This window comes from Sus scrofa, chromosome X, assembly GCF_054392235.1.
Source record: "Sus scrofa isolate SSC_HxYL_T2T_F1_AM1 chromosome X, Sscrofa_HxYL_maternal_Yorkshire_Landrace_v2.0, whole genome shotgun sequence".
Taxonomy (NCBI): domain Eukaryota; kingdom Metazoa; phylum Chordata; class Mammalia; order Artiodactyla; family Suidae; genus Sus; species Sus scrofa.
In genome coordinates this window covers 44752592-44772345 of record NC_139401.1, presented here as the reverse complement: position 1 = coordinate 44772345, position 19754 = coordinate 44752592, and the positions used below count along the sequence as shown (strand labels likewise).

Here is a 19754-nt window from a genome sequence, read left to right as displayed (position 1 = left end):
ACCACTATATAGAAAATACCTAACTAACAAGGGCCTCCTGTGTAGCACAGGGAGGTCGACTTAATGTTCTGTAATAACATCGGGAAAAAAGAATAGGAACCTATATGGGAGAAAAGAATGGATATATGTGTATGTGTCACGAGACATGCTTCTACAGTATTTTCTTAGCCTCTCTGCCGAAAACTCCATCTTGTCCTGCTTTACTTTACCCCATCTTCCTGCTTGAAAAACAGTTGCAGTGACAGTGAATGACTTAAAAACAAAGACCTAAAGGCATAAATTATCCATGTGGTCAGCTGAATGAGGACATAATGCATTGGTCTAGGCACGTCGGACCTGTGCAGATTGGCACGCCGTTTGCACAGCATGATACGTCCTCTTCAGAATAAAAGAGGAGCCCCATAGCCCCAAGGGGTTTATGAGGGATCGTTAGCAGGATACCCATTAGCAAAGAAGAACCAAGGTGCAAACCTAGGCACACCAGGTTGCTGCAGATAGGCACGCTGCCTGCAGAAGCACAATGGTGATTCTCTAGATGCTATGCATAGATAGCAGACGCCAACCTTCCTCAAATGCTAATGATGGTTAAATGCCTAAAGATCAGAGTAAAAGCTTAATCAGCAATCGGCTCTGTGACTTTTAAAATAACTTAAAAAAACCTATATCCTGCACCTACAACCCCCTTCTCACTTGAGGCCATTCTAAAAAACACAATAAAAGCAGTGTGGTTTCTTGAGGCAGCGCTCTTGGTCCCTGAGACCTTGAGTCCCCCGGTTCCCACCTTTACTTAAGATAAATGTCTCTGTGTCTTGTTTTATGTTACCTTTTTTCCTTAAGTTCCACAGCACCCGTTCTTCAGCCCCATCCTGCTGAGCTGGTCTCGGCATATATGTAATAACTGATCCACCTGCCTGTAAACCTGAAGCTCATACAACACCATAAATCAACTATGCCCAGATAAAATTTAACAAATGGAAAAAACACTGAATTCTAGAGGATTTCAGTTACACTGAAATAATGAGAGTAAGAGGCTAAAACTTCCAATGTTACTTACTCTGTATCAGGTACTGTTCTAAATATTTTATGGATATTAACTCCGTATAGTTCCTGCAATAACTCCAAGAAGTAGATACACTTATTCCCATAATAATGTAGATGAGAAAACTGAGGCACACAAAGGAACCTGCCTAAGACGATGCAGCTAGTGAAGGGGCAGAGCCAGGCTTCAAACTGGCAATGTGCCTCCAGAGAATATGTTTTTAATCACTGTGCCACGGTGACTCTTGGGAAGACGAGCAACATGCTGCAGTCTGACCAAGACAGGACCAGGTCACCGAGATGGAAGAATGCTCCCAGGTCTGAGAAGTACAGAGATTGTGATGCCAAGGCGAAGACGCACACAACCATATACCAGTGAGGCTGGCGGTTGGACTAGGCATTGTGATGGTCACGAATAAGCATTCTTAATATGTTCACATTTCCCTACAAATGCTTTATTAACTGATTATATAAATGTGATAGGGAGAAAACAGTGTAGATCAGATAAGTATTTTTTTATTTTGTCTTTTTAGGGCTGCACCTGCAGCCTATGGAAGTTCCCAGCCCAGGGATCAAATCGGAGCTGCAGCTGCCAGTCTACACCACAGCCACAGCAATGCTGGATCTGTGCCACATCGGTGACCTACACCACAGCTCATGGCAATGCCGGATCCTCAACCCACGGAGCAAGGCCAGGGATCAAATCCATGTCCTCACGGATACTGGTCAGGTTCATTACCGCTGAGCCACAATGGCAACTCCAGATAGGTCTCTTTTAAAACTCAGTTGAAATCATTTTTTACTTTTTATGTATTGGTTTTGAAAAAATTCATTTTGAGTGAAGCATTTGATTACTCTTGCATTTTTTTTTTTTTCTTGTCTTTTTGCCTTTTCTAGGGCTGCTCCCGCGGCATATGGAGGTTCCCAGGCTAGGGGTCCAATCGGAGCTGTAGCCGCCAGCCTACACCACAGCCACAGCCACGTGGGATCCGAGCCGCATCTGCGACCTACTCCACAGCTCATGGCAACGCCAGATCCTTAACCCACTGAGCAAGGCCAGGGATCGAACCTGCAACTTCACGGTTCCTAGTCAGATTCGTTAACCACTGCCTACTCTTCCATTTTTAAGAGTCTAGTTGTTATGTCAATCTAGTGAGAGGTACATTGTGTTGATGTAAGAGCTTTGAAATTGGGCAAGAGACACGCAATCACTTTAAGATTAGACCACAAGGATGTTGAGAACTCCTAGAAAGGAAATGTAAGGCTTGAGTGCTCTAATCAGGGTTACTTGTAAATAAAGAAAAGTGCAGGAGTTCCCATTGTGGCTCAACGGAAATGAACCTGACTAGCATCCATGAGGATGCAGGTTCGATCTCTGGCCTCGCTCGGTGGGTTAAGAATCCAGCGTTGCCGTGAGCGGTGGTGTAGGTCGCAGATGTGGCTTGGATCCCATGTTGCTGTGGCTGTGGTGCAGGCCAGCAGCTACAGCTCTGATTCAACCCCTAGCCTAGGAACCTCCATGTGGCAAGGGTGCAGCCCTAGAAAAGACCAAAAAATGTACAGCCCAATATCTCTCATAAGCAAGGGATGCAAATATCCCCAACATGATATTAACAGATTGAATGAAGAAATATGTAAAAAAGTGATTAATTCATCATCACTGTGGGGGTTTATTCCAGGAAGGCAAGGAAGTTTTGATTTTTGAAAAATCAATGTAGTACATTTAACAACTTAAAAAAAAAAACAAAACTAAGATCAATTGGTACAAAAAAACTGAAAAATATTTGACACCCATTCATGATAAAATCTTTAGCAAACTAAGAATTAATCCTTTTGACCCGGGCTTAACTTATGTTAGATGATGTAGGCATTTGACCATGATATGATATGGACTGAGGAAAACAAAATGAAACAAAATCTGCCTCCTCCAGATTTGATTTTTTTTTTTTTTTTTTGGCTTTTTAGGGCCACACCTTTGGCATATGGAGGTTCCCAGGCTAGGGGTCGATTCAAAGCTACAGCGCCTATGCCACAACCACAGCAAGTTAGGATCAAGCCGCATCTGCGACCTAAACCACAGTTCATGGTAACACCGGATCCTTACCCCTTGAGCGAAGCCAGGGATTGAACCCGCAACCTCATGGTTACTAGCTGGATTCGTTTCCACTGTGCCACAACGAGAATGCCTGCCTCCAGATTCTTGACAGGTTTTTCTTCTTGTCTATATGGGTTCACAACAGAGCCCCTGTACTACAGTGGAGGATATGAAGTCACCCCATTTTCACTCAAAGTTTACTGTAAGGGAAAGATCTCCTCAATCACTGAAAATCTAAAGAACCAATCGTTCTTTAGTCTTCAATTCTCCTTGCCTTCCTTTTCCATCATTCTTTGGCCCTGACCCAGGCTCCAGTTTCATTGCTTCCAATCATCATCATCAGCTCCCTCCATCTCAGAAGCATCACACAGCCTTGATAAGTAACATAATAAACTATACTGGGAGTTCCCTTTGTGGCACAGCGGTTAACAAACCCGACTAGCATCCATGAGGATGCAGGTTCGATCCCAAGTCTTGCTCAGTGGGTTAAGATGGAAAGTCATGCCCCCATCTCCAGGGGCAGCCCCCATCCCACAACTGGTAGATGTTGCTTCTAGGCCTGGTACTTTTGCATCAATGAGCAAATGCACTGAAGGGCTTCTCCACCTCCATGAAGACTAAGTGCAATTCACCAATTAGTAGAGTTAAAATGTGGAAGCCCATGTCAATCAGCAAATTTTACCCTCTCGTGTCTGTGCTGGATGGTCCCCTTTCCTTCTACAGATCCACTCGCCGAACCTTTCTCTGCTCTGTGTGTCTTAGGAGGCTGGCCTGTGTATCCACCGGGCTCCCGGATTCAGCCAATGAGGGAACCACCGGAGAGGTTACGTGAAAGGCAGGAATGCAGCTGAGAACATGGGAATCTCCAAGCAAGTATTGGAGTTCCTGTTGTGGCTCAATGGTTAACGAACCCAGTTAGTTTCCATGAAGATGAAGGTTCAATTCCTAGCCTGGGACCCTCCATATGCAGTGGGTGTGGCCCTAAAAAGACAAAAAAAAGATTCTTCATCTTCAAAGCAAGTATTAACAGAGTAGGGACATGGGAGATATAGTCAAGGAGTCAATCAGAGAAATTTTTTTTTAGGGATGATAAATTTTGCCATTTTTCTCTTATTTTCTGTTATCTCTGAGCAGTTATGACCCTGAATTAGATCCTGTCATCCTTCTCTACTAAGGCTGCAATCAGAAGATGTGTGCAATGAGGAGACAATTAAGGTACTGTTTGTAAGTTTTTTGTTTTTTTTTTTTTTAATGGCTGTGCTCATGGCATATAGAAGCTCCTGGGCCAGGGACTGAATGCAAGCCACACCTGCGGCAACACTGGATCCTTTAACCCACTGCATCCGGCCAGGGATTGAACCTGCACCTCTGCAGTGACCTGAGCCACTGCAGTTGGATTCTTAACTACTGTGCCAACAGAGGGAACTCCAGACTGTAGTATTTAAAACCAGATCAATATTGGAGTTCCCCCTGTGGCACAGTGGGTTAAGGATCTGGCATTGCCACAGCTGTAGCATAGGTGACAGCTGCAGCTTGAATTCAACCCCTAGCCCGGGAACCTCCATATGCTGCAGCCATGGCACAAACACAAAACAAAACCCCAAAACCAGATTAATGTTAAAGGTTACATATTTAAGATAATTTACCTCTCAGATGCACAAATTTAAGGTATAAACTCTCATTTATTTGTTAACTCAGCAAATATTTATCAAGCATCTGTTATGTTTCCAGCAATATTCTAGGCACTAAGGTACAGAATATCCAAATATCCCTATCCTCATAGGAGCTTATATTCTATATAGATGGAGGAGAATAACATTCTACTCAGGCTTGAAGGGGACAACCTTGCCGAAGAGTTTAAAGTGTTCGGGGGCTTTTTTTTTTTTTTTTTTTGCCTTTTCTAGGACCACTCCCACAGCATATGGAGATTCCCAGGCTAGGGGTCGAATCAGAGCTGTAGCCACCTGCCTACGCCAGAGCCACAGCATCGCAGGATCTGAGCCGCGTCTGCGACCTACACCACAGCTCATGGCAACGCCAGATCCTTAACCCACTGAGCAAGGCCAGGGACCGAACCCGCAACCTCATGGTTCCTAGTCGGATTCGTTAACCACTGCACCACGACAGGAACTCCTGGGGGCAATTTTTAATTGAAATTTAATTCATAGAACACAACATTCACCATTAAAATGTTCAATTCAGTGGGTTTAAGTATATTCACATTGTTGTACAACTACTGCTTCTAACTTCCAAGAACATTTGCCTCCCTCCCCAAAGAAATTCTAGACCCATTTGTTAGGGGTTGAATTGTGTCTGTTCCCCAAATTTCATATGTGGAATCCCTAACCCTCAGTACTTCAGAAAGTGACCTTATTTGGAAAGAGGATCATTATAAATGGAATTAGTTAAGATGAAGGCAGGGTGGGTCCCTAATCCAATATGACTTATTTTTTTGCCATTTCTTGGGCCGCTCCCGCGGCATATGGAAGTTCCCAGGCTAGGGGTCAGATCAGAGCTGCAGCCGCTGGCCTACACCAGAGCCATAGCAACGCGGGATCCGAGCCACGTCTGCAACCTACACCACAGCTCACGGCAACGCCGGATCCTTAACCTACTGAGCAAGGCCAGGGATCCAACCCGCATCCTCATGGAGACTATTAGGGTTTATTACCTCTGAGCCACAATGGAACTCCCGATTCTGTATTTTTAAATTCCGTTCCAGTGATCTCTTTAATTCTGCTGAATGCCACATTTTATTTACCTTATAACAGCGTAGTACCTTACATAGTATGTCTTTAGAGTTCCCGCTGTGGCACAGCAGGTTAAGGATCCAGCCTTGGCCCTGTGGCAGTGCATGGTCCATCCCTAGCTCAGCGCAGTGGGTTAAAGGATCTGCGATGCCACAGCTGTGGCATGGGTCTCAGCTGTAGCTCAGATTTGATCCCTGGCCCGGGGACTTCCACATGCCATGGGTGCAGCCAATAAATAAGTATCTTCTCTTATTACAACTATCCTCAACATACCCTTGACTGTTTTCAGATATAGTTTTCCCTGCCGATTAAAATGAAGAATTGTGCCAAAGGCCTTTGATCTTATCTAGAATATTAATTCAAATGGCCTGAAAATCATGGAGTAGGTTTTACGGGCAATCGGGTTTTACAGGATTGAGTCTGCATTCAGGAATACTGTTTATTGTATTTTATATAGCTGCTGTGCAATCTTCAGTTTATTTATAGTTGAATTCTTGCTTTCATGACGTGCATCATTCTTCCTAGGATACATGTTTTTCCAGATATCGTTGACATGTACGTGATGGCTAATCTTGACTACAAAGTTCCTAGGTGCTGTAGCTAGAATATATGTGGACTGTAACAATGACACAACTTTATCTTATTTTTTTTTCTAGGGCCACACTGGCAGCATATGGAAGTTGCCAGGCTAGGGGTCCAATCAGAGCTACAGCTGCTGGTCTACACCAGTCACAGCAACACGGGATCTGAGCTGTGTCTGTGACCTACACTACAGCTCACGGCAACACTAGATCCTTAACCCACTGAGCGAGGCCAGGAATTGAACCCGCATCCTCATGGATCCTACGTTAGGTTCATTAACCATGGAGCCATGAAGTCAACTCCAAAGATAGAATTTTTGTTTCGGGGAAAAAAAAAAAGTGACAGTGCAAAGGTTGATATGAGATGTAGGGGGAAACAAGGAAGGTATCTCAGCTAAAAGAGAAAAACTTGGGGGTGGGGGGGAAGCAGATGTAACAAACCCACAGCTGTGGTAAAGCTCTCTATTTGCAGCCAGTGGTTGTGAAACAAGAGCATTTTTACCAAAGGAGTTAGAGAACCTCAGTATTATATACATGATACGAATTTCCAAATAAACTTAAATCACCATGAAGCAAAGTTGCCTATGCTAAAGAACAATCCTTGAAGAGTTCCCTTTGTGGCTCAGCAGTTAAGGAACCCGACGAACATCCATGAGGATGCAGGTTCGATCTCTGGCCTCACTCAGTGGGTTAAGGATCCGGCAATGCCGTGAACTGTGCTGTAGGTTGCAGAGATACTTCGGATCCGGCCTTGCTGTGGCTGTGATCCTTGTATCATGAGCATGAAACCAATTCTACTCTTGTGGTCCAGGGCCAGACTATATTTTGAGAAAAATGTTATCAGCGAGAAATGGCAAAAGCTTTTAGTTAACGCTCAGACTACTCAACATCAGCAAACACGTGGTGTAGAGCAACCGATCATTCAAATCCATTTGTAAATGCACTTATTTCTGAATCACAACTTACGCAGTGTTAGCAGTTTTACATTGGAGAAAAACATTAAAGGAAGCAACAGGGAAAGACCGTAACCAACACTCGCGTCTTACTCAACATTAGAGAGTTCCCATCAGAGAGGAATTCCGCCCATGTGCAGAATTAGCCAATCCTCACATTTTATTCAATCCCACAGCATTCATACTGAAGTGAAACTCTATAAATGAGATCAATGAGGAAAGGCCTTTAGGCATGAGCTGCCTTGCTGAAATAGGAGACAGTTCTTGCTGCAGAGAATCCTACAAATGTATTCGATTTCGGAAAGCCTTTAGACATGGCTGCACTGTTGCCAAGCATGAGAGAATTCATGCTTGAGAAACCGTGTGAAAATAGTGACTGCGGATGGGAGAGGTGCGTTCATCTCTTACCCAACATCAGAGATTTCCTATAATATGAATCTCATCTCTCTTCTTTTAACCAAACCTCACACTTTATTCACCAGTAGTAGAGACAATATAAAATTCAAAATTCAAGTAATTGTAAACCATAGGTTATTCCTGGCTTAGTGTGTGAAATTCGCATGGGAAGTGGACATTAAGAACACTGTTTTGGGGAGTTCCTGTTGTGGCTCTGCAGAAACGAACCTGACTAGTATCTATGAGGACACGAGTTCAAACCCTGGCCTCAATCAGTAGGTATCGAGCATTGGTGTGAGCTGTGGTGTAGGTCACAGATACGGCTCAGATCCCATGTGGCTGTGGGGTAGGCTGGCAGCTGTAGCTCTGATTGGACCCCTAGCCTAGGAACCTCCATGTGCCACGGGTGTGGCCCTTTAAAAAAATACTGTTTTGCTACTATATTGTTCCTATATTATCAACGGGAAGTTCATACAGAAATAACTGAAACAGGCAGAAGTGTAAAAATAATCGCATAGTAAACAGTGGTACAGAACAAGTTAACTATTGCAAGCTATCTGGCAAAAATCACTGTTCAATTCTGATGAGAGAGACATCAACGTGGGAGGTGACGAGTGGAGCAAAATGACGAAGAGACAGAGGGGGAGAGCGCCTTCTTTTCCGACAACAGCAGCTCGACTCACGCTGCATGCTCTCCTGCCCCATTCCCATCACAACTGTTATTATACGCTGGCTTATTACAGCATCTTTTGAGATCAGAAAGAGACCTTGAAAGTAGAATCAGCTTCAGTTAGCAGGAGGCTTCCTGCTTTGGAGTTTATCGTGGTGTACAGACTTCTCAGCTAATGGCCAGTGTCATCCCAAGACGGAAGCTCTAACCTCTGGGCCAGTCTCCTTATCGCAAGGTATGGTATAAAAATAATGAGGGATTCTAATAACAATTTTGTATTAGAAATACATAGAAAAAACATAGCCAAGGAACTGGCATCGTGTAAGTCCACAGTACATGTTATTATACACTGGCTCCTTACAGCAGCTTGTGAGAATAGCAAGAGACCTTGAAGGTAGCATCAGCTTCAGTCAGCGAAAGTCCTCCTCCTTCGGGGTTTATCAGAGTGAACAGACTTCTCGGCTAATGGCCAGTGTCATCCATCCCAAGACGGAAGCTCTAACCTCTGGGCCACCAGCCAGCCATGGGATTGGCTTCATGCCACTCTTGGGGAGCCATGCACCAGTTCCCTGCCGTAGACGCCCACATGGTCTCTTCCCGCTCCACTCGCTGTCTCTCTCCTGCCTGCGGGAAATCCATCGGCAGGGGCAGCAGCAGAGAGCAGAGCAGGAGGCGAACACTTGCGACTGGCCTTCCCTTTCCCACAGGAACTCACGCCCTTCAGAGCACAATGTCATCCAGGCACTGCTTGTTGGACCCGTCCCCACCGTCACTGCAGGCGAGACTTCCAGCAAGAGGCAGGGACCCTCCGCAGAACCCTGCAGCACAGCAGGAAGGCGAGCTGGCTGGGCTGCTGCCCGGAGCGAGGGCTCAGGACCCCTGCTCCTCAGAGTGGGAAAGCACAGCGGGGGCCCCCCAAGGGCTGCTCCTCAGGTCTGGGACCTCCCTGCCACCACCACCAAAGTGCCCTGCTGGGGACAGTCACCCTGGGTTCTCAAGGCCCACCCCCTGGGACGGCTGAAACAGACTCTAGACCGGGCAGCCATCTGAGAATCTGTAGCCACGGTGCCTCGAGGGCCCCCAAGATCACCCCCAGGCTTGATGATCCCCTAGAAGGACTCAGGACTCAAACCCGTGGTTGGTCCTTCTCAGAGTCCTGCGAGTCCCTTGGGGCTGTTCTACACGGGACTGTGACTTTTTTTTTTTGGTCTTTTGTCGTTGTTGTTATTGTTGTTGTTGTTGCTATTTCTTGGGCCGCTCCCTTGGCATGTGGAAGTTCCCAGGCTAGGGGTCGAATCGGAGCTGTAGCCACCGGCCTACGCCACAGCCACAGCAACGCGGGATCCAAGCCGTGTCTGCAACCTACACCACAGTTCACAGCAACGCCGGATCATTAACCCACTGAGCAAGGGCAGGGACCGAACCTGCAACCTCATGGTTCCTAGTCGGATTCGTTAACCACTGCGCCATGACGGGAACTCCAGGGACTGTGACTTTTAACTGTGAGAGCAGATTCAGCAGAGGGGACAGGCACCTGGGCGAAGTGCAGGGGAATCCGCGTAAGACCCCCGTTCTCCCCTCCCAGCACACTCAGACGATGCCCAAGTCTCCCAGAAACGATGTGGGGCAACACCCGCGAAGTGCTGCTGGCCAGAGAAGCTTACATGCCTGGGGGTCCAGAGAGTTCCCTGAGGACTGGACTCGCAGGCACGCAGCTTCCATGGGACGCACTATAGCCACCCAATCCGTCTACAGCCTCCAGTATCAAACTAGTACAGGGGGGCCCGGGGCCTCAGACACAACAAAAAGATGCTCACCCTAAGTCACACTGCCAGCATGAACTACCTGGACACATCGAACAGCGACGCCTGGGATCCGGAATTATTCTAGCAGGCAGAAAATGCCAGGGCCTCAGCGGTGGTCTCCCAGGAGCTGGACAGGACCGGTCCTTCTGAGACAGGCTTTTCTTGGCAAAGGAAGGAAGGGCTTGAGTCACTGGGGCCTGCTGGGATTACCCTTTCCAAAGCTTGTTGCCGGAATCAGAGGCCTAATGGCCTTTTCCAAAATGTTTTCACTTGGACAGGAGTGGGGATCCTGGGCAAGGGTGGCAAAGGGGAAGCCCACAGGGGCAGGAAGGAGCAGCACTGGTTCCCCCCAACGGGGGAGAGGACAGCAGAAATGGCCACCCCTTCCCAGGCGCCTGCTGTGGGCCAAGTCCTGGGCTTGGAGCCCTAGAACTGTTCCCTGGGGCAAACACCAAGGCCGTCTGGGCACGTGGTCCTCAGTTATGACCCTGGAAGAGGGACTGAGGCCCAAAGAGCCAGGAAGGAGTGGAGCCCAGCCTTCTCTTCTGTGGGCTGGCAGGTGCCAACACCCGGGCAGGGCACGGGCTGGAAGAACCCCTCTGCGGGTTGTGTGCTTCCTGGATGCCCCAGTCACACTACAAAACGTGGGCGCTGCACGAGCAACCACCGCCTGCCTCGGCCAGCCTTCTTTCTGGGCAAGCGCTCGTTCCTGCAGAATCAGGACACGGGGAGAGTCTGATCAGGGCCAGAGACCAGTCTTTCTGCAGCTAGGGCAGAAAGACTCCTGTCCTCGGGACACTAACTCTATACTAACTCTAGTAACCTTCTCCTGTCTCATGACAGTGGGGTCAGAAAAGGTTCTCAGGCGGCCTCTCCTCTGGAAAGAAATCGGTGAGGGGCTCTAAACCTGGCCATCCCTTACAATGGTACAGAGACGTCACCAGGAGTCGGGGGAGGGACAAGGCCCCACTCACGTGGCTGACAGAAAACAGACTCTTCTCCGGGGACTTCCACACAAGCCTGGGATAGAATCGCTTCCCAGGAGACCTCCGGGTTTTCCATTTGGGCTGTGACGCACCCAACCAACCTGAGGAACATCAGCTGAACTCATGGGGGGAGAGGGGGAGAAAGGGAGCGAGCAGTATGTTCCAATGGAAGATTAATAACTCTATGCTGGATCCCCCGCCTCTCTCAACAGCGCTTGGCACGTGTTGGCTGTAGCTCAGAACGAACTGGGTGCAGGGAGCCCAGAGCCTGCCATGTCCAGGCCGAGGAGACCTGCTTGGTGACCAGGCAGGTATAACGCACACAGAGCACACACTTGACCTCTCTCCCCCAGACCCTGACAGGAGACAGAAAACGTTCCTCAAGGGCACTGCAGGCCTTTTTAGCAGGCTGTGTTGCCACTGGCTGGCATCATCAGAGCAAGAGCTCTCCCCTGCTTTATTCTGTTTTCAAAAAACAAAAACAAATAACTTTAAAATTTGCATGGAAAGACAAAAGATGAAGAGCCAAAAAAAAAAAAAAAATTTTTCCCCCAGTCTTTTTAGGGCTGCACCCACAGCATATGGGAGTTCCAAGGCTAGGGGTCAAATTGGAGCTGTAGTTGCTGGCCAACACCACAGCAATGTGGGATCCAAGCCACGTCTGTGCCCTCTACCACAGCTCACAACAATCCCGGATCCTTAATTCACTGAGAGGGGCCAGGGATCAAACCTGTGTCCTCGTGGATACTAGTTGGGTTTGTTACCACTGAGCCACAATAGGAACCCCCCCAAAAAATCTTAAGAACAGAGCTGGAAGAACCACACTGCTTGACGTCAGGCTATATACTACAAAGCTGTAGTAATCGAAACAGTATAGTACTGGCCCCCCAAACAGAGCGATTGAACAGAACAGACAGCCCAGAAATAAACCCCCGCACTTATGGTCAATCTATGACAAAAGAGGCCAGACTATACAATGGAGCAAAGACAGTCTCAATCAGTGCTGCTGGGAAAACTGGACAGCCACCTATTAAAAAATGAAGTTAGAACATTAATACCTTGGACAAAAATAAATTCAAAATGGATTAAAGACCTAAATCTAAGACCAGAGACCATGAAACTCCTAGAGCACAATAGGCAGAACATTCTTTGACATAAATTATAGCAGTATTTTTTTTTTGATCTTCTTCCTAAAGCAAAAGTAAATAAATGGAACCCAATTAAACTTATAACGTTTTGCACAGGAAAGTCAACTATCAACACAATGAAAAGACAACCTACAGAATGGGAGAAAATACTTGAGAATGTTATGAATGATAAAGGGTTAACATACTACATATACAAACACCTCGTACAACTTAAAAAAGACCCAACTAACAAATGGGCAGCATAACTGAACAGACATTTTTCCAAGGAAGACATTCACATGACCAACAGGGACATGAAAAGATGCTCAACACTGCTAATGATCAGGAAATTTGAATCAACCAAGATGTGACCTCAGACCTGCCAGAACAGTTACTATCAAAAATACTACCCAAAGCAATCTATAGATTCAATACAATCCCTATTACCCATGACACTTTTCACAGAACTAGAACAAACAATCCAAAGATTTATATGGAACCACAAAAGACCTAGAATTACCAAAGCAATTCTGAAGAACAAAATGCAAGCAGGAGGCATAACTCTCCCAGACTTCAGGCAATATTACAAAGCCACAGCCATTAAGACAGTGTGGTACTGGTACCAAAACAGACTTATAGACCAATGGAACAAAATAGAGAACCCAGAAATAAACCCAGACACCTATGGTCAATTAATCTTTGACAAAGGAGGCAAGAACATAAAACGGGAAAAAGACAGTCTTTTCAGCAAGCATTGCTGGGAAACCTGGACAGCTGCATGCAAATCGATGAAACTAGAACATACCCTCACACCATGCACGAAAATAAACTCAAAATGGCTTAAAGACTAAACTATAAGACAAGACACCACCAAACTCCTGGAAGAGAACATAGGCAAAACATTCTATGACAAAACATTCTATGACATCAACCTGACAAATGTTTTTTCAAGTCAGTCTCCCAAAGCCACAGAAATAAAAGAATAAACCAATGGGACCTAATCAAGCTGACAAGATTTTGCACAGCAAAGGAAATCAAAAAGAAAACAAAAAGACAACTTACAGAATGGGTGAAAATAGTTTCAAATGATGCAACAGACAAGGGCGTAATCTCTAAAATACACAAGCAACTTATACAACTCAACAGCAAAAAAGCCAACAACCCAATGGAAAAATGGGCGAAAGACCTGAATAGACATTTCTCCAAGGAAGATATACAGATGGCCAAAAAGCACATAAAAAATGCTCAACATCCCTGATTATTAGAGAAATGCCACGAGATACCACCTCACATCAGTCAGAATGGCCATCATTAATAAGTCCATAGGTAACAAGTGTTGGATAGGGTGTGAAGAAAAGGGAACCCTCCTGCACTGTTGGTGGGAATGTAAGCTGGTACAACCACTCTGGAAAACAGTATGGAGATACTTTAGAAATCTATACATAAAACTACCATGGAGTTCCCATCGTGGCGCAGTGGTTAACCAATCCGACTAGGAACCATGAGGTTGCGGGTTCAGTCCCTGGCCTTGATCAGTGGGTTAATGATCCGGCGTTGCCGTGAGCTGTGGTGTAGGTTGCAGACGCGGCTCAGATCCAGCGTTGCTATGGCTCTGGCGTAGGCCGGTGGCTGCAGCTGATTCAATCCCTAGCCTGGGAACTTCCATATGCCGTGGGAGAGGCCCAAGAAATAGCAAAAAAAAAGACAACAACAACAAAAAACAAAAAACAAAACACTACCATACGACCCAGCAATCCTACTCTTGGGCATATATCTGGATAAAACTTTCCTTAAAAAAGACACATGCACCCACATGTTCACTGCAGCTCTCTTCACAATAGCCAAGACATGGGAACAACTTAAATGTCCATCGACAGATGACTGAATTAGGAAGATGGGGTATATATACACAATGGATTACTGCTCAGCCATTAAAACAAAAAGAATGAAATAATGCCATTTGTAGCAACATGGATGGAACTAGAGACTCACCCTGAGTGGTTAAGTCAGAAAGAGAAGGACAAATACCATATGCTATCACTTATATCTGGAGTCTAATATAAGGCACAAATGAACCTTTCCACAGAAAAGAAAATCATGGACTTGCAGAATAGATTTGTGGTTGCCAAGGGGAGGGAGTGGGGTGCTTGGGGTTAATGCATGCAGACTGTTGCCTTTGGGATGGATTAGCAATGAGATCCTGCTGTGTAGCACTGGAAACTATGTCTAGTCACTTTTGATGGAGCATGATAATGTACAAAATAGGATGTGTACTTGTATGTGTTACTGGGTCACCATGCTGTACAGTACAAAAAAAAATGTATTAGGGGACAGTGGGAAAGAAAAAAATAAATAATAAAAATAGAGAAAAAAATTGTATTGGGGAAATAATTGTTTAAAAATAAAGAAGTATAAAAAAAGAATTCAAAAATATTTAACCAATGAATGAAAACAGATTTAAAAAAAGAATACAGACAACAAATAATGGTGAGGGTGTGGAGAAAAGGGAACCCTCACGCACGGCTGGAAATGTAAATTGATGCAATCACTACGGAAAACAGTATGGAGGTTTTCCCAAACATGAGAAATAGAACTACCATATTATGCAGCAATTCCACTGCTGAATATATATTTGAAAAAAAAACCCAAAGAAAAAGCAGTAATTCGAAAAGATATATGCACCCCTATGCTCATAGCAACATTATTTACAATTGCCAAGGTATGAAAGCAACCACAGTATCCATCACCAGATGAATGCATAAAGATGTACTACACACACACAGGACAACTACTCGGCCATTAAAAACAAATTTTTCCATTTGCAATAACGTAGATGGACTTGGAGGATATTATGCTATGTTAAATTAAATTAGACAGGAGTTCCTGCTGTGGTGCAACTGGGTCAATGGTGTCTCTGCAGCATCAGGACACAGGTTTGATCCCTGGTCCCACCCACACAATGGGTTAAAGGATCCCTTGTTCTAGTGTTGCTGCAGCTGCAGTGTAACAACTGCAGCTTGGATCTGATCCCTGGTCGGGGAACTACATATGTGGCACGGCGGCCAAAAAAAGAAAATAAAAAGAAATCAGACAAAGACAAATACCGCATGATAACACTTACAACATGGAATTTTTTAAATATAACAAACTAGTGAATATTACAAAAAAGCAGCAGACTCACAGTGAAAGAGAACTGGTGGTTACCAGCGGGGAGAGGGGGGATGGCGGAAGGGCAGCATAGGGATAGAGGATTAAGACGCACAAATAACTATGTATAAAATAAGCTTCAAGGATATATTGTACAAAATAGGGAATATAGCCAATACTTTATAATAGCTATAAATGGAGTATAACTTTTAAAAAATTGTGCATGACTATATTATGTACCTGTAACTTACATAATACTTATAGCAACTACACTTCAACTAAAAACATGTATAAATATATATTGATGATAAGCATATTTTTTAAAAAGGCAAAAGCCAGATTATCCAAAGACACTCCCCCCCACCCCCGCCCCAGGGTCCCAGAAACTGGAGTTCCTCCATCTACTTCAGGAGACTCGAGCATTAAAGTTTCTTCCTCTTCCATGATGAGATTGGCCCTCCTGCCCAGCTCCTAGCCTCTTCCCAATAGAGCCTGACCCCTGCTCTCTGACCCCTGACCTGTGGCAGAGCCCCCACCCACCCACTGCCCGGCCACGCCCTCAAGATGGCCGCACCCATGTGCCGCTGTAGACTCGGCAGACGCCACTGCCGGTTTTCTTATTCTAAGATCTAAAGAAAAAGATGAGAACGTGGCTATCGGAGATGAAGGGGCAGGGCTCCCTCAGGGAGTGAAGCGACAATGTGTCCCGTGGCGCAGGAGAATGAACTGGGAGATGGGGCTTCGGCCTCGGAAGCGTGAGCCCCCGTCGCTACAACAGTCCGCGCGGAGCCCACTCGCCTCCCGTTGCTGGAGGCGCTTCCCCAGCTTGTCGCAGAAAATGGTCGCACACTTTTGTCGCCTCATCTAGCCTCGGTGGGAGCTACGTCAGAACCTTTGTCCCAGAAAGGCGCCACGTTGCTTATTGGCAGCGACATCCCCACACCCTGGTCCTGCGCGTGCGCAGCACTCGGGCTCCCAGGTCTCAGCAGAGCGGAAGTGCTCTGCTGACCCCGAGGGCGGCGCAAGTGGACGCTAGCCATTTTTCACCCAGAGACCTCGGGTTCCCGGTAGTGGCGTAAGGGGAAGGCGGAGTTGGGGATGGGCTCCCTGGGGAGGTTGGAGGGGCGAGGAGTACTGAGCTGGTGCACCTGGGGTGGGGGGGGGGAACTGCTGGGGTCTGTCCAGTGACTGATTTACTCCGTGTGTAATAACCAGGCACCTACAGCACCAGTTTTGTTACACGTTAGTCTTCGTCCCATTAGTTGCCCTGTGAGTTGGTACCACAGTTCTGTTCATTTTATAAAGAGAAAGCAAGAACAGAAAGGCTCAAACACCTGTCCAAAGTCACACAGTAAACCTGAGGCATCTTTTTGATGTCAGAGTTGCTCCAAGTCTTTGCTCAAAACCTGCCAACCCCCACCTTTGGCCGGAGTTAACCAAAATCTTCAAGGATCCAGAGATAAGGAAGCTACAAACAAACCCAGATGGAATCAGCTGGGACCAAAAAGGCAGCAAATCTGACCTCCCACAGACCCTGAGTCTCATTATATGCTGATTTTACTACATTAGCATATTAAATGACACACCTGCCAGTGGTGGCTAGGACTACTTTAAGGACCAAAAGAAACAAAAACAAGGAGTTCCCGTCGTGGCACAGCAGAAACGAATTCGACTAGGAACCATGAGGTTGCTGCTTCGATCCCTGACCTTGCTCAGTTGCTTAAGAATCTGGCATTACCCTGAGCTGTGGTGTAGGTCACAGATGAGGCTCAGATTTGGCGTTGTTGTGGCTCTGGGGTAGCCCAGCAGCTACAGCTCCAAATAGACCCCTAGCCTGGGAACCTCCATATGCCGCAGGAGCGGCCCCAAAAAAAGAAAAAAAAAAAAAAAAAAAAAAAAAGGGAGGTGGCATCCCCACTCCCTTGCCAAAAGCACTGACCTTTCCCCGGTAGACTCATGCATAAGCCTCCCCAATATTAGGCTCACTTCTCCTCCCCTTGTTCTCTGCTCTTTAAAATTAAATCCCTCTCACCAGGTGGGCAAAAAGTTGAGCAGTGAACTTTGTTCCTGCTTCTCTACCCTTTGGCCACTGAATAAAGCTTTTGTTCTATGGGTGTCAGCTTCAGTTTGGTCGTAAGCCGCTCCAACCCGAATGGAAAAAGCACCCTCCCCTGCTGAGGCAAATAGCCTAGGCGAGGCTAGCGCCTTAGGAGGGTCCACATGACTTATTTCATAGCATATAGCACTTATGTCTTTTGAACATACCCTACATTTATTTATCAGCTTTGGTTGGTTACTGTCGCTCTCTTTCCTTCATAGCTCTGATTAGGGAATTCTTATTTTTTCACTGGTGCATCCAATACGCAGAACAGCAGAACAAATTCGTAGTAGGTACTCACCTTTTATACTGAAATGAATATAAAGCTGCAGAGCCAGCAGTTAAGTTTGGTTTCAGAGCCTGGACTCTCAGCGAAATAAAGCAGTTGTAGCTCTTTGGGGATAATTGAGCTCTTACCAAATGTTAGCTCTTAAACCCAGAATGGGGCACCATGCCCCCTTGTGTCAAGTAAAAGATTTGGGTTTGTCTCACCTTGGCTCCATGATAGAGTTGGCTAATAACATCTCCCATGTGGTCAGTGCCTTTCCAAGGTCTGAGTCCATAAACAAGACCACTGCTCACCAGCTTGACTCCAGCTTATCTGCCATGGGCTGCCTTAGTCTACAGAAAACCTGGTCTGAGGCCTCAGAGGTAGGTGAGTTCGCCGGGTCAGAGGCTGAAATAATAGTCACAGCAGAGATGTGTTTGGCTCTGAATCCTTTGGTCCTGCCTCCTTAGGACTAAGCCAGCTCCTCTGAGGGGAGTTGCAGGAGAAGCCTCAGCCCGGATCCCAGACCCCAGAGCAGTGAGGGGAGGCTCGCGGGAGTGCAAGTCCTAGAAAAGCTGCATCTGCGGTGGCCTCTGTCCTTTCTTCCTGAGAGAATAAGACAGGCATGGTGACTCAACTTCCAGCCACCACAAAGGACTAGGTGACAAAGGGCAGTTGACCCCCTGTTGGAGGAGACAGGAAAGTTACCGGTGTTCGGAGAGGCACAAGGACCTGAAAGGGCAGGATCAGGCTGGGAAAGACCACTGCCACTGTTGTTATCCAACCAAATTGTGCCTGGTTGCCAAATCTGCTGATGCTGAGTTGTCGTGAAGGAAAGTGAAGCGTTTTATTGCAGGGCGGCGCCGAGCAAAGAGTCCAGGGAGCCAGTGCTCAAAAGACCTACTAACCTCCCCATGGGAAAGGTTTTTAAAGACAGGCTGAGGGAGGGGGATTGTGGGATGCATGATCAGCTGGTGAGCATTCTTCAGATTGGCTGGTGGTGAGGTAATCAGCCATCAACATCATCAATTTGCTGGTTCCAGCCGGTCTGGGGTCTACCTGCTTGTGGGCAGCATGTAGTTAACTTCTTCCACCTGGTGGGGGTATTTCAGTCTCCGCAAAACAGCTCCAAGGACATGGCTCAGGATACTATCTATATAGTACTTGAGAAGGAAATAAAAGGCCCTGACTTTTAGTTTAATGGCTAAACTATTATTATTATTTTGTCTTGCTTGACTGCTTTCCTTTGTTTCTGCATTGTCTCATCTCTCTGATTGAATTTATTCTTGGGAACTCAGGGAAGGCCTAGGAGGCCAGAGTTTTTCTACAAACAAGAGGCAGGCTGAGCACATGGCGGGGATCTGTCCCATAGGATCTTGCTCAGTTATAATCTCAAGGAACATTCCCCCTCTGCTGAAACACGTGTGTGCACACGTTATGCTTTTCTTGCTTGCCATGAACTATTTCTGGAGTTAGGTCCATCCTATAATATCAACGTTATTCCTTCTTTAGCAGAAATGTTGGGTCTCCCTCCACCGTAACTAATGTGCAGAAAAGTTTCCGGTTTTTGTTTCGTTTTTTAGTTTGGAGAATTTATTTATTTTGGCCATGCCCACAGCATATGGCAGTTCCCAGGACAGGGATCGAACCTGTGCCGCCACAGCAGCCACCCAAGCCACTGCAGTGATGACAGTGGATCCTTAACCCGCTGTGCCACAAGAGAACTCCCCTGCTGCCCCATTTCGATGCTACTGTAAGTGGGCCTGAGGACATGACTCACTGAGCTACATGGTGCTGAGCCCTGGTGTCCTGATTCGAAGGCAGGATTGCTACAGCAGCC

The 19754-nt window shown here is 46.4% G+C and overlaps 1 protein-coding gene across 5 annotated transcripts in view; it reads right to left on the bottom strand.

Moving 5' to 3' along the window:
* The window catches only part of CHST7 (carbohydrate sulfotransferase 7), a 109792-nt gene extending 90976 nt beyond the window's left edge, over positions 1-18816 (bottom strand). For 2 of the 5 annotated variants that reach the window (XM_085007828.1, XM_003135049.5), the window contains exon 1: positions 18139-18816. The gene's annotated coding sequence lies outside the window, so the exon portion shown is untranslated. Of the gene's footprint in view, positions 1-17947 lie in introns of all 5 variants that reach the window. The other 3 variants (XM_085007829.1, XM_085007830.1, XM_085007831.1) reach the window with 3 other exon arrangements.
* Between the last annotated feature and the right edge of the window lie 938 nt (positions 18817-19754).